Source organism: Crotalus tigris, unplaced genomic scaffold (assembly GCF_016545835.1).
Source record: "Crotalus tigris isolate CLP2741 ecotype Arizona unplaced genomic scaffold, ASM1654583v1 scf7180000018585.330925593:3314079, whole genome shotgun sequence".
Classification (NCBI taxonomy): Eukaryota; Metazoa; Chordata; class Lepidosauria; order Squamata; family Viperidae; genus Crotalus; species Crotalus tigris.
In genome coordinates, this window is record NW_024097088.1 from 1371671 (window position 1) to 1395725 (window position 24055).

The 24055-nt window shown below is 38.9% G+C and overlaps 1 protein-coding gene across 3 annotated transcripts in view; it reads left to right on the top strand.

The window, feature by feature from the left end:
* Nucleotides 1-21377, top strand: part of SLITRK4 (SLIT and NTRK like family member 4) — a 44184-nt gene extending 22807 nt beyond the window's left edge. For 2 of the 3 annotated variants that reach the window (XR_005558071.1, XR_005558069.1), the window contains exons 4-7: nt 9776-9937; nt 10684-11094; nt 13146-13211; nt 21292-21377. The gene's annotated coding sequence lies outside the window, so the exon portion shown is untranslated. The remainder of the gene's footprint in view (nt 1-9775; nt 9938-10683; nt 11095-13145; nt 13212-21291) is intronic. The other variant, XR_005558070.1, reaches the window with a different exon arrangement.
* Nucleotides 21378-24055: the final 2678 nt, after the last annotated feature.

The following is a 24055-nucleotide window of genomic DNA, read 5'->3' on the forward strand; positions in this document are numbered from 1 at the left end:
CAAGTCATGTCATTGGGGCATCATCCAAGGCGTTTCCTTCTAATGTTCTTTTCTTTCATCTTAGTCATTCCAGAAATAGGTCAAACTCTTCGTGACAAGACTGGTCTCAGGAACCAAGGCAATAAATCTGAGATATTCCTATATTACCATTTCCCCCCCTCCAAATACTCCTGGATAACCAAATAAACATATATCAAAATGCCAGAAATGCTTTTGAGCTTCCTCCTCCTCCTCCTCCTCCTCCTCCTCCTCCTCCTCCTCCTCCTCTTAAGCAACTCCTGGTGTCATGGTTCCAACAGATGAAACTCTTCAAAAGAATTTCAAGGCATTGTTTAGCTTAAAGAATCTTTCGTTTGAGAAACAAAGTATTGGCACTACATAGTCGAAACCAAAAACTAAATTCACCTCCCCTGGATACAAAGTAACAAAGCACAATTCCCTCCTCCAATAAACAGTCATAAATCACATTCCCCAATTAGCTTGAAACGCCCGGCTTTCTCCCCAGCTCTCCAGCCCAGCAAAACTCTATCAACTCTGGGCCCAATGACCTTGGGTTCCCACGGCTGAGTTATTATTGTTATGACTAGCTGGACTCTCATCCCTATTCCCCCTCCCAGCATCAACTAACTCTAAAAGCAATAGAGAAAAATGGCTGCATTTCCATCTGAGGACAAAGCAAAAACATCCAATGTTAGCAGTGTTGACACCTGGGTTATCTGTACTCCTGCCACTGATGTGATTTATCAGAAAAGATTTCTTGGTTTTTTAAAATAAAAGTACATAAAGCCAGTGATGAAAAAAACAGTCTACTGCCTACAGCTAGAGAATGACTCTGAATGCAAATAACAAATCCTAAAAGGAAAGCTCAGCCTACATCCAGAGACTTTCAGTAACACCAAGATGATACTAACCTATCTAACATAACCCACGCTGTATTCTTCTTTCCTGATATGCAAAGAAGCCTTTAATGTTTTTGCAGCTTTTTGCAAATGAGAAGTCAGCCAATGTATTTCTGGTTGCATCAATAAATGCATAATTTTCTCTTAATGGAACTGTGGTGGTACAGTGGTTAGAACGCGGTATTGCAGGCTAACTCTGCCCACAGCCTGGCATTCAATCCTGATGGGGCTCAAGGTTGACTCAGCCTTCCATTCTTCCAAGGTCAATAAAATCAGGACCCAGATTGTTGGGGGAAATATGCTGACATTGTAAACTGCTCAGAGAGTGTTGTAAAGCACCATGGAAGTGGTATATAAGTGTAATTGCTATTGTTATTGCTATTAACCCCATTCAGTTCTATGTTGGTTGGCCCCACCTTAAAAAATGTCTTCGCTTAGGCCACCACAATGCAAGAAGGAGTCAGATAGACTACAACATGTATGAAAAAGGATAATCTATGCATTAGAAACCAATAGTGAAAGTCAAGATCTATATTTTTAATCATTCTGGAATGCAAGGCACAGAGTACTGGTATTAATAAAATAGAATATTTGTAGCTCAGGTTTGAGCTGTGGGGTCCTTGGTGATCTCTGAACTTGGTGGTTTTCCTGCAGACATTTCATTACCCAACTAGGTAACATTATCAGTACTTGATCATGGAGTTAGATCTTCATTGATAATGTTTCTAGTTGAGTAATGAAATGTCTACAAGAAAACAACCAAGCTCAGAGAGCACCAAGGACCCCAAGCACTGATATTACTTACAGGAAGGCTATAATGTAACCCACTCCCAGGTTCTAATTTTAGAATTAGCATCTTCATGATCTTTGGGGGCCTGGAAGAAGCTGGTACCTGTGTAGGTTAAAGGGGAGACATTTCATGATGCAAGTTGGCTAAGAACAACAATATAATTCACTCGATATGTTCAAGGTCTTTTCCTGGGGGAAGAAGAAAGAGAGAACTAACAATAGCAAGAAGACTCCTGTAACACTGGAAACAGGCAACATCTAAACAAGATGATGGATTTCTACAGCAGGCAAGGGCTGCAGAGAGAAAGTAGAAAAATAGCACTGGAAAACCAATTTCTCCTACAGGTATCACACCTAATTCATTTCATTCCTGTTTTTGCTAACAGCCACACCTCTCTCTCTTTCTTTTAGCTAATGAGGAACATGTTTCTCTGCAAGTGTTTTTCTCACATTTCAATTTATCTCTCTAGCATCTGGTCTCCCTTTAGAAATATGTTGGGTTTTCCAAACAGCCGAGTTATGCATTGTTATAACTAATTACTGTTATAGATTAATTGTACAAAGGAGAACTCAAATGCCCCAGTTTGAAAGGCTTGTGAGTGAAGGCCAGGTTGGTGTTGGGGAGGAGAACATTTCTGTATACACTGCAAATTTAATTTGAATTTAGCTTTTGTGGAAAAAAGGTGCCACGCTTGACACAAATTAATTCAACGGAAATGGTTTTGGAGGGTAGCATTAATTAGTTTGATTTATTAATTCATGGCTAGGACAATGAAATAGATCTTGTTGACCATGGTTTCTATGGGTAGTAATATTAACAGTCGATTCAATATTACCAAGAAAGTATGGGCATTTCTTGGTTCATATATACAGATAAGAACTCTAAAATTTCATAAAACAGATAGAAGGAAACACGAGAAAAATGACAAATTATTTACCCTTACCTTAACCTGAGCAAAATCCAGATGTTTGGATTTCAGCTTTCATGCCAGAGTTGCCCAACCAGTATGGCTATGCCAAGAATGTCGTTAATGTTGGAATTGAAGTCCACCAATCTTTAGGGAGTCCACATCTGGGAAAGTCTATCTGGTCAGAAAAAAGTTAAAGCTTTAACTCTTAAAAGTCTGTTTTTGAATCCCTCCAAATTCAACCATCTTCTGATAGTTGTTTATTTCTCCATCACCTATCATTGAAAGCGGTTTAAGATAGTGTTTGAATCTGTTAGATTTTGCCAGTGAAGATTATTTAGCTTTTTAAAAAAAACAAAACAAAAAACAAGCAGTGACCAAATTTTGCAAATGTGGTTCATAAACAGGGTGGAAAGTAGTGGAGAATTAATACATTTGAATGTAGAAGAAACAAGCTTTGATTGATTTTTCTCTTCCTACAAAATGTTTAGTGAGTATAAAACTTACTCAGACCCAACCTTGTGGCATTCTTTTTTTTGTTTGTTTGTTTACTTGCCTCTTCTGTCTAGGAAAGATTGATTTACAAGGAAAATAGACATTTTTGCATCTGTTAAAGCTTTTATGTAAATGTCAGAGGGGTCACAATTTATTTATTTCCAACCTCACTTCCTAATTCATTACTTCTAACAAACTTGCAGGCATGGCCTGCCAATTTAAAATAAAACTCCATCCATCTCATCACAGTCCACGCTGATCCCTGAAAGCATATACCAAATTGCATTTCTTCATCTTTAAAGCACCTCCTTGTCTTTGCCTTTAATAAAAGAACAAACACCAACAGAATGAAGCAATAGACAGAAAAGTCAAACAACTTCCACTAAGAACAAACATGTTTTGACTGAGCAAAATTCTAAATATTCCTCAGCAACTTAATTACATATGCATTTCTTGGTTAAGGAAAACCCTAGCTAAAGCTTTTTTAAAATAAATAAATAAATAAATAAATACAAGATAAGAGTGCTACTATAAATTAAAAAGTGAAACCCACAGGATAGTGGGCGGAAAACCTTTAGAATGCAACCATGCTAGTCTGTGATAGGAATAAACATTGATTTAATAATGACCAAATCAATCAGATCTGAAACTCAGCTTCCTGCTAAGGTCCCAATGATAACTACTAACCATCGTAGGAGAACGTTGGTGGCTGGGAAGGTGTGGGGGCTAAGGGAAAGGATGAAGTTTGACTAAAGAGCTGCCACGTGGTCCAGGTTGCCATAGCAACCATTTGCCTTGGTGGTGGCAGCTCAGTTTGTCTATTTGGAGATTCCTTCTCTCCTGGCCTTTTTGAAGGATCCAGAATTTGGCAAATCAGTTAACTGATTGGGGAAGAAGCGGTTGCAGAAAATAGAAATTGCTTAGAAACAGACAGCACATAAACAGAAAGAGAGAGAGAGACTCACACACAGCTATAGCACTCATGGAAGGACCACATGACTCTTTTTTTAAAAAAAAAAAGAATCATCATCATCATCATAATTATAGCATACCCCAAACGCACTTTGGGGATTTAAAAAAAAGGTAGCTCGAGAACAGTTCTTCACAATTGCTTACAAGCAGCTTTTCAAGCACAAGGCCACTGTTCCTTCCCTGCTGATGCTCTCAGAGAAAAGACAACATCAACACAACGGGGTCTGTGCTTTCACTCAACCACCACCCCTTCTTCATTTTTTTCCCCTTTTCACTCCTGAAGGTTTGTTTATAGAGCTAGTTGTGTGGTTGTTCCCTTGACAACCAAAATGAGCATGAATTTGGTTAGGGATGGATTGGGCTGGGTTTAGGAATCTCCACCAAAGGAGATCCTCTCTTACTTGAAAGGATGAATGCCTAGAAAACAGGTTTTAAGAGGCATCCGAACAAGGAGAGCCCCCGGATTTGCAGAGGGGACTCTTCAATTGTGAAAACTGGAGGGATTTCTTCTCATGTCCACAACATTTGTGCCGGGTTTCATACCATATATATGAGCACAGCCAGGAGTAGCAGTATAGAGTTAGCTGGATGCCTTCAAATTAGACTCCATTCTTAGAAAATTATTGATTAACATCGCTATCGTGACCGGTCTCTAGTAGCTTGTAACTCTCCTAAAGACCTCTTTGATTCCTTACATCTGCCTCATCCATTATCAGCCCCTCTACTTTACCCAACTTTGACCAACATATATTGTTTTCTGGTCCATCATCCTGAATCAATGCACTTCAAGATTAAGGCATTTTCTTTCTTAAAATTATGGACTGTGATCTAGAATGTTGGTCCAGTGATATAGAGTAGAAATGTCTAAAAGAAGCCAACTGGGTGAATTTGGGTGAATCACTCTCTCTTGGTATTCACTTGTATTGCAAACACCCATGCCAGAGATGCGGAGAGAGAGGAACAGAATATGGGAGGAGGAGGAGGAGGAGGAGGAGGAGGAGGAGGAGGAGGAGGAGGAGGAGGAGGAGGAGGTTTTCAAGAAAAGATTGGACAACCATTTACACCAAATCCAAATGCTGCACATTTTTACAATAGCCGTGTTGGAAGTTGAATGCTATTTCAACTGGAAAAAAAAAAGGGAAGAAAGTTTAGGGATTTAGTGTATTGAGAGTATTTAGTAAGAGCTTAAAATGAAAGAACAAAACAAAGGAAGACAGCAGATCTCACATCAAGCATTGTCACGGTTGAGGAATCTGCCTATCCCTTTCATCAGTCTGTCAAACTTAGTTTTCTGGAGGAGTTAAAACTGACACCAAGCAAGAAAAATATGGGGGGGTGGGAGGGAAGGTGGAGGGAAAGAGTAAGGCCGTAGAAGTAGAATTCCAGGTTTGCTGGCTGTGTGATGGAATTTAGGGTGAGGGATCTCCAGGAGGGAGGGGGTACATTCCAGAAGAGTAAGAGGCAACTCAGCCAGGATACCAGGTGTGAGAGAAAGAGGGTGAAGACAGCCCTCCCTAATAGTTCACAGAGTATAGGGTAGACGCAGATAGCAGTCCTCATTACCACCGGCTTTCTACCAACTGAGCCCAAAGTTAGAAAGTCACTTGCGTCATGAAATCTGCCTGAATTGAAAAGAACTCGCAAAACTAATCTTGGGCTAAAGTAGTGGGTAATTGTCCCATTTCCCAAGGGTTTTCCTGGAAACACTTTCCTGCTGCAAATAGAGCTTTAGAAACCTTTCACTGCAACAGGGCAATAAAATTTAATTTTACCTTTTTCACCCTCTCTCTCCCCCCCATCAGGACTCAATAGAGACCAAGGGTGGTTTTAAATTGCTACCCTCCTCTAGCCATTCTTTTTAACTGGGGTGACCTCCAGCTGAATATGGCAAGTTCACATGTTAAGGATGGTTTTTATGTCCTCCAAGAAATGAATGAACAAGGAGCATTGAGTGATACAGACGGGAGATGTGCTAGTGTCAACCAACAACTGCACATTTTGCTGTCAGCATAAGCATCAATCATTACTGATGAAGAGTACAGCTGACACAGACACAAAAGATGACTTTTAAGTCATAATGTTTGGGTGGTTGCAAATGTAAATGCCTCTGTAAACCAAGGAGAAAGGAAAAGAGCATTTATTACCACTAGTAATAACTCATTTGATTTCTATAATGTTCCTTTGCCCCTCTCCTAATCAATAAAGCAAATTTGGCACTGAACTCCTGCCCAACCTTCTCAATCTCGATCAATAAAAGTAAACTCTGTACTGAAAGACATATATATATAGAACTAGCACACATTTTCCAGATAATGGAAAATATCCAGCTAATTGTATTTTTCATCTACAAGCAGAGATAGACTCAACCTGACAGAACAATCAACCACTGGAAACACTGGTCTTCAGAAGTTGTGGGTGCTCCGTCACTGGAGGTTTTTAAAAAGAGACTGGACAGCCATTTTTCTGAAATGGTATAAGGTCTCCTACCTGAGCAGGGGTAAGACTAGAAGACCTCCAAGGTCCCTTCCAACTGTGTTATGTGGCATGTGAAATGTTTTCAGTGTTCAAAGCTACAATAGAAGATCTAAGCATACAGACAGATGATTGCCAAGTGATATTTCTCTTTAATTTCATTGCCTCCCAACTCTTTCCAAGTTTATTTGCCTTCCCAGACGAGCGCTGACTCCAGACAAGTGGGCATGCTCCAAGGGAATAATAGGAGACACAACTGTTGTTGTAAGTGCGGTCATGTGATGTTGCACCTCAGCGTCACTTAGGGATGAAGTTCTTGGTCCCAATTAACCTTTGATAAACAAGGACTGCCTGTAGAACAAAATCACAAGTGGTCTGAAATTCCTATTCCTGGAAGGTTAGCCTCTCAAAGCTTTTACCAAAGCAGAGCTGTGGCTTTATCAACTTAAGATATTTATTCCACCTACTTCAGTCTTTCATTTCAAAAAAGAAGAGGAGGAAAAAAAATGTGGTTTGATATAAATCCAGGCTGTTTATTGAGATGGTAGCAGGCTTCTTAAAAATTTCTGACTTGAAAAGGTCAATAAGAAGATAGTGGGGTGTTTTTTTTTTTTAAATATGCCAAGCGATTAAGGAACTTGAAGCCATTCAGAATTTTTAAAAGCTGCAGCTTAAAAAGACAGCTTGTCGTTCCCATTAAGTGACATCCTTTTGCTCTAGAGCTAATTATGCATTTTCCTAGAAGAGACCAGCATAGTTTTAATTCTCATTCTGCATTAAACATCTTACTGCAGTATACCTGACTGGGATTTGATATACCCTCTCTATTTTCCCTCTTTCCACTGGTCGATAAAATATGGTTTTTATGACCCAAAGTGCTTTTTCAAAAGGCAACTGGATTTTCTTTGGGTTTTTTTTTTTTTTTTTTGTGGACATTTCATTTCTCATCCGAAGAAGCTTCTTCAGTTCTGACGAAGTCATCAAAACGGTAGCAATCAGAACTGAAGAAGAGATGTCACAACACCCAATGATGCAAGTCCATCATTTGTGTCCCTTGTTACAATTACATCTTGACCCACGCAGCCCCATTCTGAGGTCATCAAAGCTTCTAGGATACTAACATTTGCACACATGCACAAACTAAAGAGGGACAATAGAAGCGGAAGAACACACACCTACCCTCTCTTGTACTGTTTCAAGTATTTACACCAAGTCAGAAAAGCCGAAAGCTAATAAACAATGCCTGAGGAATTACTTCTGGAAAAGATACACGAAGAGGGAGTAACAGAAAAAACTACTTTCCAAACAAGGCATTTTTAAAAGAAAAAAAAGGGGGGGGAATGAAGTGTGAAATGAAGGGAGGAAAGGAAAAAAAGATGGGGGAGAAACAAAATTGGAAGGAGGAACTGGATAAATCAAAAGGAACTTGACATGAGAATATTTGTTTTTTTTTTTTTTTTAAAAAAAAGATGATTGTTTTCTGGAGAAAACACCCAACATGCCCACTCAGTCGAAAAAGATCATGAAAGAAATGTATTGTACTAGTGACAGCAACATACCTCCCATCATCTCTCCAGCCTCACAATCTGCTAACTTGCCAAGGGGCAGAGATTAGGGTATCTTATCTCAGTTTATCTTTGATGGATGACTTCCTTTTTGATTGCAAGTCTTCCCTCCCTACTTTTTCCTCCAGAGCTGCTTCCTGAACCAGTCCCTTGGGCTCAGCTTCCCAACCATCTGTGAAAGATGGAGCTCCTTGGAGGTTAAAAAAACAAAAACAAAAACAGGGAATCTAAATTAACTTCTCCTCTATCAGCCTGAGTAATTTAACAACCCTCCTACTCAACCCATTCCAAATCACGTTCAGGATTTGTGCCCTACTGGACACACAGTCCTGAAAAGTAGCCGGGGAAACAAAATAACCAGAACTGATTGAAATCTAGGAGTATTGAAGCTGTCATTTTTTTCCCCAACCACTCAGCCATTCCTGGTCAGCTCATTAGTCAACCAGACAGTAGCTAATTGTTCATGCTGGCTAAACTATGGGGACCTTTTTGTTCTACATGAGGAAAGAGATGGTAGGATTGCACCCTTAGGCTGAAATCCATCTCCGTGCTACCAATCCTTTCCCCATTTGTTCCGCTAAAAAAAAAAAAAAAAATCAAGGGTGTGGAAAGTGCAATGTGGTTTTTTTGTATTGTTAGGTACTTTTCTCTTTTATACTTGGGGGGTGGGTCGGTGGAAGAATCAAGACAGTTTTGTTATGGCTTCAGGCTAGCATTTAGCGAATTCAGGTTATTACAGCACGCACGGCAACCTGGGATCTCCTCTAGAGGAATTCCACCGAAATTGTCTTTCTCAGCTTGTGAATATTACATCCTTCATAATTTGGCTAGGGACTTAGTCAACTACTTAACAGAGTTGTCTGGAAGAATGCCTGAGAAGAACCCAGGGTGCTCCCAAATATTCTTATTAAAACAAACCAATGCAGTTTTTATGAAGGCCTACTACATCCCTTAAGAAAAAAGAAGGGTCTTCCATCAGTTATTTTATGGTGGGGGAAAATCTTGCCTACTCCTGTGTCTGATCAAGGAGAGAACCAACCTAGAATTAAGGAGAAATTTCTTGACAGCTAGAACAATTTATCAGTGGAACGACTTGCCTCCAGAAGTTGTGATTGCTCCAACACTAGAAGTTTTAAAGAAGAGACTGGACAGCCATGTGTCTGAAATGGTAGAGGGTTTCCTGCCTGAGCAGGGGGTTGGACTAGAAGACCTCCAAGGTCCCTTCCAACTCTGTTTTTCTGTTAGATCTATCTGGAGATCAGTGAGAACTCTGGGTAATGTGGTCTCATAACCTACAGAGGTTACCAGATAGGGCGAGAATTGTTTAGACAATATCATACTAGCTTTCTTAAGTTTGAGTAGCAAAACCGTCCTCTTCTACTCTCGGACTACATAATCACTAGTCATGGGGGGGGGGAAATCTCATAGCTCAGGAACATCAGAAGCTGCTGGGACTTGTTGAGGAACATCTACAGGCTCTTCCATTATTGTTCCAAGTTCTGGATTGGAATGAGGTCAGTATAAAAAGGCAGAGCCAAGACATAGCAATGAAAAGAATACACACATTTTATGTTGATTTTTTTCTGTGTTGTGTGACTCAGCTGCATAATTGTGATTTTTATTCTCCTTTGTTTTTCTCCTTGATGTGTCAGGATTGTTGTTTTTTTTTATCTAGGTATTGCTATGAAGTCTTGCTCAAATGCACTAACATTTGCTGTTCTCCCCCATCTCATCTCCCTCCTAAAAAAAGAATTGGAGAAAGCAAACTTAATTGAAGAGGGGAAGTAAGGATCTAACCAGCACACTGTGTATAAAATCAATTCCAACCAGTAATGAGGTAAGCAGTGGTATCTCTCCACTTCAAGCTGTAATTAAATCAAGAGTTGTGTTTGTCATGCTATTTTTGAAACTGTCACACACTTCAGAAATCAGAGATGCTACAGCCTAAGATTACTAAATATGAAACAGCAACTTCAGTATACATCGGCAATAACACCTGGCTGAGTGGATGGTGCTTAAACCCACTGAGAATACTGGTTTGCTTTGCTTTTACACAACAGGGACCAACAACCGAGCTAGTGGAACCTGTCACTATCAGCTGAAATGTCTGTGATGAGCAAAACAATAAAGCCCAGTGGTGACATTCCAGATGTTGATGTACAGTTCCCAGCAATCTTAGACAATGTAGCTAAGACTGAGAATTGGTGGGAGGGATAAATGATCTTTTCAACACCATCTTGAGTAACATTTCCCAACGTGGGCAACTTCCAGATATGTAGTCCAATTCCCAGAATTCCCCAACCAGCGTGCCTATTGTTGAAAATTCTGGGAGTTGAAGGCCACACATCTGAAATTTATCCAGGTTGAAAAATGCAATCACAAGGAAAGACCTCAAGGAACTTTCCCTTCCATTGTTACAACTTTGGTGTTGCCAGCACTGATTATGTTACTTAGTTTGGGTAATGAAACTTCTGCAAGAAAACCACTCCAGAGAACACCAAGGACCCCTCGTTTCAACCCTGAGCTACAAATATTCTCCTTTATTGGCATTATTACTTCCTCTCTCCTCCCCTTCCTGTTTAGGAAATATGGACACCCAGGAGGTCTTTGCAGTGATGGGAAGATACTCCATTGAAACCAAGACCACCATCAGCAACTATTTCCATCTCTTTATCAAATCCAGTTGGCTCAAGACAAAATGAATTCTCCATTAGCTTGAGATCAATTCAGACATCAGAGCCTTCTTCTCCAGAAGAAAAAGGAAAGTCCTTTTTCTCACAACAACGTCACCTTGGCAAAAGTGAGGTCATCAAATTCCTCAGCTACCATCAATACATCCCCATCATCTTCAATGAAACATTGAAATCCAATCTCAGAACAGTAGAGAGGGGTTTACTGAAGTTGTTGGTTCAACAATGAATTACTCCAGGGAAAGAAGATAGAGTAAAATAAACCAGGGAGTTATTGTCTAATCTCAACACTTGTTCAGATTTTGTAAGTAAACATATTTCACTTGTAAACATTCTTGGTACATCTCAAAGCTTTTAGTTGTTCCCCTGGTGAAGGGTAATACATTTTGAGAGAAGGAAGAGGTCATTTCTGATCCATAATTGTGCAAGATGCACCAATCACGTTCAGGTATGTCTGGTAAAATATAAAGAAGGAAAAGAGGAGAGATGATTGCAGTGTTCCAAAATTTGAGGGGCTCCTACAAAGATGAGGGGGGGTGTAAGGACCCACCCCACTTTGCATCTTAAGAAGACAGAACTCTTGGAATAGCTCTTCCAACAGGAATCCTTTATTAAGAGAAAATGGTTGCAGGCATGCTAGACAGGACTTGGGGTTCAAGCTCTCCCATTCAAGGTTTTAAGGGGTTCCACAGTAGTCCCACCCAATCAACCCCCCTTCCAGTGATAGTTTCAAGTATCACAATTCCATCCCCTTTCTTCTTCCGTCTGGATGGAGACTTCAGATAACTACATGAAAGGCAATTACTCTTCTTTGATATGTTAATTAGAGGCCACAATAAACACACATTCCGTCCTTTGAAGTGTGCTGAAGGAAGTGAGGGCCATAAAGCCCCTTTGCTCTCCCCCTTTTCTCCCTCTTATGGCAGAATCCAGAGAAGGCAGAATTGGGAGTTTCTATGTTTGATAATTAAAGATGAAATATAATTGGATTCTGACAGGGGGGGTCAAACTATTTTCCAAAGCACTAAAAGGCAAGACACGAAACAATGGATGGAAACTAACTAAAGAAGCAACCTGGAATTAAGGAGAAACTTCCTAACAGCGAGGATAATTAGCCAGTGGAACAGCTTCCCTTCAGAAGTTGTGGGTGCTTCATCACTGGAGGTTTTTAAGAAGAGACTGGACAGCCATTTGTCTGGAAAGGTATAGTGTCTTCTGCTCAGTTAGGAGATGGACTAGAAGACCTCCAAAGCTCCTTCCAACTCTGTTATTCTATTCTGGACAAGAAACAATGGATGGAAACTAATCAGGGAGAGAAGCAACCTAGAACTAAGGAGAAATTTCCTAACAGTGAGAACAATTAACCAATGGAATAGCTTGCCTTCAGAAGTTGTGGGTGCTCCATCATAGGAGGCTTTCTGCCTAGAATCCAATTGTGTTCCTGTTTAAATTTTGAATTTAAATTATTTTAGGAAATAAGGTAGCTTTCTCCTGCTAGCGGCTTTTTTACCATTTCTATCACACTTGACAATAAACCTTAATTAAAACTTGGAAGAGTAAGGGGGGGAAGCACAAACGCATTATACTTTTTAATGGAAGAATATTTGAATTAAAAAAGAGATTGACATTTTTAATCCGCTCCATAACCAGAAACTACTGGAGACTTTTAATTGCATGCTTTTGTGCTGTTGTGTTGCCAGAGTTGTATACCAAACTGGGCAAAATACATCAAGTCTCCAGGAGAAATTGATATTTCAATGTAAATATAATCTTGATTAGATTCCCTTTGACTGAATGCATTTTTCATCAAAACCTCTTAAATTATTTGATTAATTTCCATTCTCTATTAATATTAATGCTGGCAGAAAACCATAAAAACAGCAATTAAACTCAGGCCTATTAATATGATTAGAATCTATTGAAATGCCACATACCTTGGAATACACTTGGCTAAAATAGAAGTGTAGGAGAACATAATACTTTCATTGATGTAAATCCAGTCGGCTTCAGGATTAAGTGTGTCAGCAGTTGCTAAATCACTGATCCAGAACTTATACATTTAAAATGAATTAGGGGAAACCTTTATCTGCTAATACTAAGGCTAAAACTAACTTACTTGTATAGTAATACAAATCTCCAGCCAATATTTATAAAGCATCAAAAATGAATGCAGGATAGTCATCACCTCCCTCCCCAAAGGAAGGGGCAAATTTCTTTGTAATGATCTTATAGTAAACCAAATTTTAATGCTTAAGATAGAGAGGGGGCCCCAACCAAAATAAGTGGAAATATCCATTTGTTTTCCTTCTTCTACACACATATTTACCTGTAGTGATGCCCTCTGTTTCTTTTCAGTCTTCATGAAGCAGGCAAGAATAGATGGTTCTTTATATGATGTCTAATCTGAGCTCTTCTGGCACGGTACGTAGCTTTTTAAAAATAATAATAATTGTTTTTATAATTATATTTATACTGTCTGTAAATCACCCAGAATCACCTTATTGGTGAGATGGTGTCAGGCGTAAGCAATCAGAACAGCATTGAGGCTGACCTCAAGATGAAGACCCAGATTGTTGGGGGCAATATTCTGACTCTGTAAACCACTTAGAAAGGGATGTAAAGCAGTGTGAAGCGGTATATAAGTCTAAGGGCTAGTGCTATTGCTAACTCTACCCACTGCCTAGAATTCTATCCTGACTGTCTCAAGGTTGACTCATCCTTCCATCCTTCTAAGGTCAATAAAATGAGGACCCAGATTGCTGGGGGGCAAGATGGGTGACTCTGTAAACCACTTAGAGAGGGCTGTAAAGCACTGTAAAGTGGTATATAAGTCTAAGGACTATTGCTATATCATTTTTTAAAAATGGTATATTGGAGAGAAGAAAGATCCATTCACTCCTAGATTTTCTCAGCAAGATCTTTTATACCTCTTTTATAATCACAACAATTCTTGAGAGCCTTATCATCTGTCAAATACAGTCGAGGGGTTTGTCTCTGTTATCCTTTCCAGGTGGGTGTTTATAAACTATAAATCCTCCCGATTGTCCTTTTAATCTGCCAAATTCACCAGGAACCTACAAACGTTTCCTCTGCTGCTTTTCCTCTGCTATCAAGGAACTCAATAATGTGGAAATACGAGTTTTCCTGCTTTACCTGTGTCAGATATTGGTAAACAGAAAAGACTGCTATCTTGAATCACAGGCTCTTTCTTCCTGCGAGGCTCTTTCTTATCAGAATTTTTAATTGGGTATAAAGTCAAAAGGAATTGTTTTGTTTTTTTTTTGGCATTGCTAAATTGCTATTGTGAACACTAAAAATAATTGTTACAAGCCTGTTCAAATATTTGTAATCTGTTTATGGTCAACCCAAGGAGGTCTGGTCTTCATGCAAAGCTAAGATTGTCAGAATTTCATCAGTAAAGCAGAAGGGAGATTGAACTGTCTGTCTGTCTGTCTGTCTGTCTGTCTGTCTGTCTGTCTGTCTGTCTGTCTGTCTATCTATCTATCTATCTATCTATCTATCTATCTATCTATCTATCTATCTATCTATCTATCATCTCTTTTAAAATACTAAAGATGTGAATCCTGGGCATTATGCTAACAAATAAAAGAAAAAACGAACACCAGGATATAATAAACCAGCCTGTTTAATATAAACAAGCCTGTGGTTAAGAAGAGTTACTAAGCTTTCGTCCGGCCAAAAAACTGCCAGCGTCATCAAAGTTAGAATAGCAGGAGATTGGGAAGGCAGCTCATATAGCTTCCTGCCTCTGCGCCCGGCTCCTTGAGCATGTCATCGGCCCATTGATTGTGTTAATCCTTATCCCACTATCTATCTATCTATCTATCTATCTATCTATCTATCTATCTATCTATCTATCTATCTATCTATCTATCATCCCATTCCCCTGGATAGTGAACATCAAATTGAAATGCAATTAAAAATACAATCAATACAACAATATAGTAGACAATCAAACAGTGAAATATCTGATTCCTGTGATAGACATCAAGACTGAAGAATGCTAATGTTTCAGTTCATGTATTAGTCCAATAAATGAGATAGAAGCAATTTGCTTAAACTGAGAAACAAATATAATATTTAAAAATCTCCAATTTGGGTATTTTAAAACTGTAAATTTGCAGTCTTAATCTCTCTTTCTTTCTTTGATTATGTCATTTATTACCATTCTGGCTCCACTAAATGGAAGGGGGTGAAAGAAAGTACCAATCATACAGTAAAGTCACAAATAGTTTCATTTTTGAGTCCTGTTTCCTCAATATTAGGAGAATGGAATTAAAATGTGTTCTGCGTTATGATGAAGACCTATTCAAATATACCCAGCTGTCATAAAATCTTACTAATGTCCAATGGAGACTGGGGCCACCCTGGAAACCAATGTAGATACGGTACAGGGTTGGACACTTTTCCCTAGTTTGTGATTAAGCTGAGCACTTAACTGGAAATGAAGAAGTATTGGGCAAGAGAGACTCAAAGCTGGAAAATACAGTGAGCCAAATGGCTGCATAGTAGTAGAGAATTAGGAGTTTAAATGAGATTCATTAGTTGCAGATGTTGTTGCAGCATTGGGGCCTGAACTGCCATTGTAGCTTAAAGCTCTAGTGAGAAAATTGTTATGTATATTTCAAGGAAGCATGGGAGATGAACATCTTTCCTTCCTTCCTTCCTTCCTTCCTTCCTTCCTTCCTTCCTTCCTTCCTTCCTTCCTTCCTTCCTTCCTTCCTTCCTTCCTTCCTTCCATCTTCTCCTCTCCTTCCTTTCATCTTTCCTTCCTTTTTTCCTTCCTCCCACCCTCTCCTCCTCTCCTCCTTCCTTCCTTAATACAGAGACTATTTAAGTAACATACATCCAGACAACTGCTGCCACACGCCTATCATCTCAAGTGATAGCATCTTCTTGTCTCACTGTTTCCACAGTCCTCAAAGGTTATTGGTGGGGACAGTTGGACTGCTTTTGCCCTTGATCCATCAGAATCTATTTTGGCAACCATTGCCATCTCCTTCCCTGATTAGTCCGGTTGCAATTATCAGCATTTATCAGGATGAATAATTAATGCCTTTGCTTACTTTAATCTATTATTGATTCCTGTCCACCTTTTCCATAATGCATGTGACTCTTAGGCTGATTTGTTTTGTTTTGTTGATTTATTTTCTGAGGCTTCCTTCCCTTCTGAGCAAGTTTGGTACCATCAATGGGACCAAGATGTTTGAATTGGTGAAACCTATCATTACAGCCAGCATATATCTTTAATTTTGGATATGGTTGATTGTGCTGTCAAGTGTATTGATTATTTTAAGGCTTGTATTGATTATTTTACTCAGTTTTCTCCAGCTTTCCTAGTCCTTAAGAGGTTTCTCCTATGGAAAAGGCTGGTTGGAGAAGACTTGGAAGCAGAGCAACCTGAAGCAATATAACCACTTCCCTTTGCTTTACATTGTTCCATGGTGAGCTTTGCATTCGTGTTGCAATCAAATATGTGCTTGTAAAACTGTATATCTTGTGCTATGTTCTTGGTACACTTGAGCATTCCACGTGGCTTCAATGGATGATAAATTTAAAATTTAGCAGCCTCCAGTTCTTAATAAATGCATTCAAATAGCGTTTGAAATGGACATTTCAAATGGACATTTTCTCATACCCCGATTCTGCTGAAGGATGTATATTCAGCTATAGAAATCTGCGTTGTCTGTACCAGATGTCTCTTGGTAGATTTAACTTAATTTAGTTTGATTTAATTTTAGTGTAATTTTACAGTTTAGAGGCTGCCTGACTACACAAGACTCTGGGTAGCTTACAACTTTAAAAAGAAGACAAATAGTTTAAAATAGCTAAAGTCACCGATATCCAAATAAAATAATTCATACCCAATGAAATGAGTTAAGCTAATGAACTATTAGTAATCAATCAGAATAGAGATGGAGGGCATCTTGGAGGCCTTCTAGTCCAACCCCCTGCTCAAGCAGGAGACTCTATACCATTTTTGACATGTGGCTGTCCAGTCTCTTCTTTAAAACCGCCAATGATGAAGCACCCAGTCAAGCTGTCCCACTGGTTACCATAATTGTTCTCGCTGTTAGGAAGTTTCTCCTTAATTCCAGGTTGCTTCTCTCCTTGATTAGTTTCCATCCGTTGTTTTGTTATCTTGCCTTCAGGTGGCTTGGAAAATGAATTGACCCCCTCTTCCTTGTGAAATACTGCTAGTCCCCCCTAGTCCTTCTTTTCTCTAGACTGCCATAGCCAGTTCCTGCAAACATTCTTCATATATTTTTGTTTCCAGACCTTTAATCATCCTAGTTGCTCTTCTCTGCACTTTTTCCAAACTCTCAACATCTTTTTTTGTAATGTGGCAACCAAAACTAGATGCAATATTCCAGGCGTGGTCCTCCTAAGGATTTATAAGGCAGTACTAATTCTTCACGTGATTTTGATTCTGTGCCTCTGTTTATACAACCAAGGATTATATTAGCTAATCTTCCATAATAACACTACTCTTAACATCGAAAAATTCCATTCTTAGTTCTAACATCCTATCCATTTTCTCCAGTAAAAGGCTATAATCAAACAAGTATAGTTTTATATGACTAGAGCAGTGGGATAAAGAAGAAAGATGGAGGAAAAAATATAAAAATCTCAGTTGACAATGTATAGTAATACTTCTATTTTCTGAATGACTCTAGAGAGGGCAATTTAATCTAGAGCTCAATTGAAAAATTAGCAATGCTTCTTCTGAGTTGCCTTTTTAACATGACAGAGAGTAGGATAAGTGCCACATTTTAATGTAAATTACTGAGATTAGATCCTTATCAATTTAATCATTTGAAGCCTTGTCATTGCCATCACAGTATCTATGAAATGATTTAAAGTCAGGTGGGAGAGGAATATGTTCCAAGGTGTAGGGATGGCATTTTCTGAATATTCATTAATTGATTCCAGCAGATTTTTTTTTAACCACTCATTTTCATCAGAAAGATGTTAAAAGCTGACAAATATTGCAAAACAGTCATCGTGGATATTAAATCTTGGATTGGCCAGGAAGGACTAGTCTTTCCACCTGGGCGACATCATCGGCTGAATCTCAACCTTTCATGTATACCATTAGCTCTATTATTGAATAATGGACTTTTCTGTACAGGAATATGTAACTTAGAATTCAGCAGTTTTATCGGACCATCAAGACTGTGGGGTCCTTGGTGTTTTTTGAGCTTGATGCTTTTTTTGCAGACGTCTATGGAAATTCTCAATTAACCAGGTCGTGGTTGTCCCAAAGGTGCTTTTTCTAAAAGGCAACTGGACTTTCTTAGTTTTTTTCTTTGAAAATATTTTGCTTCTCATCCAAGAAGCTTCCTCAGTTCTGAAAGACAACAGAAGAAGCTTCTTGAATGAGAAGGGAAACGTCTTCAAGAAAAAGCAAAGTCCAATTGCCTTTTGAAAATGCATCTTTGAGCTTTCAAAGAAAAAACACACAAGAAAATCCATTTGTCTTTTAGAAAAAGCAACTTTGGGACATTTTATTGCAGATGTTTCATTATCAAACTAGGTAACATTATCGGCACTAATGATGTTGCCTAATTGAGTGAGGAAACTTCTGCAAGAAAACCACCAAGCTCAGAGAGCACCTGAGCACTCCCTCAGGAGTTTAATCCTGAGCTGCAAATATTCTCTTCTATCCCGCCTTTAACAACAATAATGGACTCTCATTTGCTGAAAGTTTTCAAATGGGGGATCAATCAATCCCTATCCCTGGTGAGGACACGTGGGGACTTCACTGGAGGATTCACAAGATCCCTTTCATCTCTTCCATTCTATGATTTGATAGACAATCATCTTTATTTGATAATACCCCATGTTTAGCTAGATTTTCATGACTAAGTCATAGTTTTGGGCCCTATACAATAGTTGGCATTTCCTAACCACTTCTGCTGGTCATATTTCATTCAAAGTTTGATAGTCTATCTTCCTTGGTGCCAAGCAGGTTGGCCACTATAAAATGGCACAAATGTTTGCTTGGAAAGAAAGCCCACAAGTTGTTTTGCACATAACAATAACCATCATATCCAGCCTGAAGGACTTTGGTAAAGAGTCTCTCTTTTCGTGAATGGTCCTGTCTCAGTTTATTACAAAGATACCATCATTGTATGTGGAAGAAATCCTTTCCTACTACAAATCCTTCTGCGGTTAGAGTGAAAACTAATACAAATTGACACTCCAGCATTTTGCAAAGAGAACACCACCACTTTCAGAAACTAGCCCAGCACTCAACAAGAGAATTAGTGATGGCTTTTTGCATGTGGCTTTGTGGTTTTCAGATTTAAGAGAGTAGGCAATAAAAGGCTGTTTCAATGTGAGCGGTGCAAAACCAGGCAAACATTTCATATCAATAGTTCCCTTAGCAGGTCGGTTCAAAATGACACCATCCCTTTCTCCTCCACCAGTTTGTTTCTTAAATTTCTTCCAAGCAAATGTATAATCAGGAGTTGTATTCTTTTCATGTCCTTGAGATGGAATTAATGGACACTGAAATGAGGGCTTTGCACATCTGTTCTTCTCTCAACTAGTCGGAGAGTTCTGTTCAGGCTCTTCAAGGTTTTTGCCTAGTGTTATGTTTGCCTCGTTCTCAAATTATTTCATTTCTACAGAATTTCAGGATTTCAGATCAATTTCCCCAGTAGAACAAAAAATAAAAATCATATAAACCATAATAGATTATTTTAATTAAATCAACTAAAATTTAAACAGCCTATCAAAATAAAGTATCGTATAAAATACCAAAGATCCCACACAATTAAAGCCAGCAGATTAATAATGAATCTGTCCTGAACACGTGGCTTTGCCCACACGTGGTTGGTTTTTTTTAACCTTATGAAAAGAATGGAATATTTTATTTGTAATGCAAATTAATCTGAAGCTGTTAACTTAAATGAAGCATAACAAATTCCAGCCTTCTAAACCGACAGCTCTATACTTAACCAATATTTCACAGTTTTGGACACTGCAAGGACTTCTAATTGGAAAATTATCCATTCTGGTCTGATCCAATATTATTTAATCAAGCCCTTAGCCATCATGGCTTGCTTATTTAACACTATTTCTGGTATCTCTAGTATCATTGGGATTATTACTGTAATTGTTAATATTGCCATTCTCAGCACCACAAATTACTGTTTCTTTTGCAGCAATGGCAAGTTCACAAAATATTTTTTTTTGTGACACAAAAAGGCCTTTTCTGTTCCAGTTCCTCTGCAATACCTCAGCTAACTTCTCCTTTTTCTTGACGGTTGAGCATCATTTCATTGTTTTGAGTTGCAACCAACCTTGAGTGATATTTCCTAAGTTTGCTTGAGGAACTTGAAGAATTTTAGAGAATTAAAAGATGATGCTTGAGCCTAGCCAACTTAATTTCCTTAATTTCTCCCTCACCCCGATTCAATCACTTTTAAAGAATCTATTTAACAATTAGATCAGGTTGGAAAGGAAGCTTGGTGAATAACCAGGAAGATATCTAGGGGTCACCTCTATGGATACCCCCTGGGCCAACTCTGCCCTGCATTGCTTTCAACTTCTCTTATTTGTCTGCCCTGCAAGGGATTTTTCTTCTCCTTCTAAACTCAGTGATATCACCGCAGAGTTTCATTACTGGAAGAATTCCATAGCCATGTTTTGATTATTCTTTTGAGGATAAAGCTTAGTGATGGGATGAGGGCATGACAAAAGACAATTGAAATTTAACACATATGTAAAGAACAAAACTGACGAAGATCAGATCTCTCTCTCTCTCTCTCTCCCCCCCCACATCTCTACTTCTCTATCTATCGCTCTATCTCTCTATTTTCTACCTCTATCTCTCTACTTCTCTCTCTACCTCTCTCTATCTCTCTCTATTTCTCTATCTCTATCTATCTATCTATCTATCTATCTATCTACCTATCTATCTATCTATCTATCATTCAGGTTGCATTAGAAGTTTCTTCGATAAGGAAGGCCCAAATAACCTCTTCCATAAACAGCATGATCATTTCATCAATAGAGAAACAGACTAGCCATGTTTTCCAAATGTCACAGCGTGTTTTAGCAGAGCACTGGACAATTATAGCAGTAGACAGAGAAAATAATTTAAAAAACCAACAACAGCTGATCCATCTTTTTTGGAATACCAAAAGCAGGGGGGAAAAATCCCTACATTTATTGAAAGTGAGGTAAAGAAAACCTTTATTCCCAGTTGCGTACTTCTTCAGTTATAATTCTTGCTCCCAATAGCTTCCAAACATGTGCTGATGAGAGACTCTGTAGAAAAACACCAGGTGTGCGATAAGTAAGTTATGAAAACAAGAATAAATGTGGAAGGGGAAAAGAACAATACAACAAAAAGGATGTAAATCTGCAGTTTCCCCAAGGAACCATTAGTGTGTATTCCAGGATATGATATCACCAAATACAATATACCATATATGTGTGTTGAAAAACTAAACTTTGAAACCCATAGAAATGGATCAGCAACTGCTTGCCAGATGGTTGCAAAACACCATCACGTGAGCCCCGGGGATGCTGCGACCGTCATAAATATGAACCAGTTGCCAAGCATCCAAATTTGTTTACATGACCATGGGGATGTAAGTGTGAAAAAAGGTAAGAAGTCACTTTTTTTCAGTGCCATTGTAACTTCAAACGGTCACTAAATGAACTATTGTTAGTCAAGGATTATCTGCAGAGCTCTTACATACCAACCGTCTAAACAGGATCATCTCCCTGGATTCCATTTGTTTTTTAAATAGCATCTTCAACCTGGTTAGTCGTGCCAAACAAAAAGATTGCTATTTTACAGAGAAAGGTTTCATGGAGGTTCTGAAACATCTGAAAAAAGTCTGGTAGCTGATTTTTTGTTGCCCAGACCCAGAATGGACTTCCAGAAGCAGCATCCACACAGAGAACCGGTTGTTCACATATTTGAATCCCACCACTGCCAGGAACCATATTTGTAGAGCAGATTACATCTGCCACCAACCACTCTGGAGTTTGTCTTCCTTTTTCCCATCAGATTTCTTGTCTATTAAAAGAAAGGGAGAGGGGGATAGCTCAGGCACTTAAAAGATAAAGTGATCACAGTGCCTTGGTTGAAATGCTTTAAATTTAGAGGGATTTTTTTATCACGTCTTGTTATGTCTTGTCATTTCTACCGCGAGGGTTTATCAGCTTTTCAACTGAAATCTCTCTTTTCTCTAATACCTAAATAAGCAGGACTACAGAGAGCGCTTTTCACCTTGGCATTAAGGATGCACGTCATTAACAGCCAGTTAGTAAATCCAGCTTTTCACCACAGGTAAGCCATTCAACATCTCTAGCCCTGGTTTTGCATATTATGTTCGTCACTGAGTCAGCCAGATGTTCAGACTGAATTTAGCACTTTTGTCCACCTATCGAGTTCTTCCCAAGGACCTGGGATAGGCAGATGTGGATGTTTGATGGTCTTACAGATATCATCGCAGGATGTCAGCTGCTCCGAGCAAAGCTGCCTTTTGCAATTGACCAATGCTGATTCTGTCAATGCCAATGCAAAAATGACAATCAATTGCAAAAGGCAGTTTTGCTCAGAACAGCTAACATCCTGCAATGATACTTTTAACACTATCAAATATTGAATATTGTTATCAAATATTACTATCAAATGTATCTGCCACCTATTTCGTGGTTCGAGGCATATCGAATTGCCCAATGCAGTTTCGATGTTAATTCCTATTATTTGGTGGCAGCCTGGTGGTCTGCTAACCCCACCACCACCATCATCACATCCTCAATTAAGGCCAGAATGGAGATGTACTTGGGGCTGCCAGGATGGACCAGGCTCAGGTTGCCTTGTATGCTGACTGTTCATTCAGCAGCTGTTCAAAGTTATGATGGTACTGAATGGGGTGAACTCTCATTACTTGCCCCAAATCCTGTTCACCTCGCAGTTCGAAAGCATGCAAATGCAAGTAGGTAAACAGGTACCACTTTGGTGAGAAGGTAACAGTGTTCTGTGCACTTTTGGTATATAACCATGTTGGCCACATGACCACAGAAAATGTCTTTGGACAATGGTGGCTCCATCAGCCAAGAAACAGAGAGGAGCACCACACCCTAGAGTCAGACACAACTGGACAGGGAAACTTTTACTTTTATCTTACTTAATATGCATTTCCCAAATGTAAAGATGGAATAATATTTGCCCATCAGGACCATCGCTCTACAAAAATACAATTTACCAAATAAGATCACAGCAATTCTTTTTTCCCTCTCCTTTTGTAGGGAGGGGATACTTCCAATAGCTTTGCGTATCAACTCCGGGGAGATCAAACGCTGAGTCAACTAAGCTGGGATTCTAATAAAGGCCTTGATCGAATCATTTAAATTGTCAACTTCTCCTGCGCAGTGGTAATAGAATAAAAAAAAGCAATAGGGTGGCACATTGCTAAAGTAGGGTTCATTGCTGAGAAATCTTCAAGCTCTGCAATCTATTTATAGGGATTCCTGGCCTGACAAATGGCAGGAAGCCATCTATGAAGATGAATTATGGAAACTGTATACATCAACAACATCTTACCAGTATTTTCTGTTGGGTGGGGAAGAGAGGGAGAAGTAAGTGTTTCTGACATCTAGCAAGGAGAGAAGGATGGGTCAATTTCAGCAAAAGCACTATGTATATATATGAGCTAACAAAAGGGGAAATGGATTAAGATGAGAAAGAAAGACAAATTAAATCCGGGCTAGGTCTTCTCCTTTGCAGAATTCAGTCCCAGGTGGTTAAAAAAAACATGCATTCAGTTGTCTGTTTCCCCAGACTTCTACTTTCAGTGAATTCCATAGAAAGACATTAGGAAGGAGTGTTTTCCATACAACTTTTTCAGAATCAGAAGCAAAAGATTGAAAGTTATCTAAAAGAATATTAGCAGTAACCCCCTCTACCATCTCCAACAAGGACAAGGAAGGAAAAAAAGAAGGAAAGAAAGAAGGAAGGAAGGAAGGAAGGAAGGAAGGAAGGAAGAAAGAAAGAAAGAAAGAAAGAAAGAAAGAAAGAAAGAAAGAAAGAAAGAAAGAAAGAAAAAGAAAAGCAGCCAGAGAAATTAGACATTCTAAAACACTGATAATTACATAGAAAACTGAAGCCTTCTTTATAGAAAGAGGATATTTCTGATAGACTGTAAGTCTTTCTTCTCCTTCTTCTCCTTCTCCTCCTCTCCTCTCTCCTTCTCCTTTTCCTTCTCCTTCTCCTA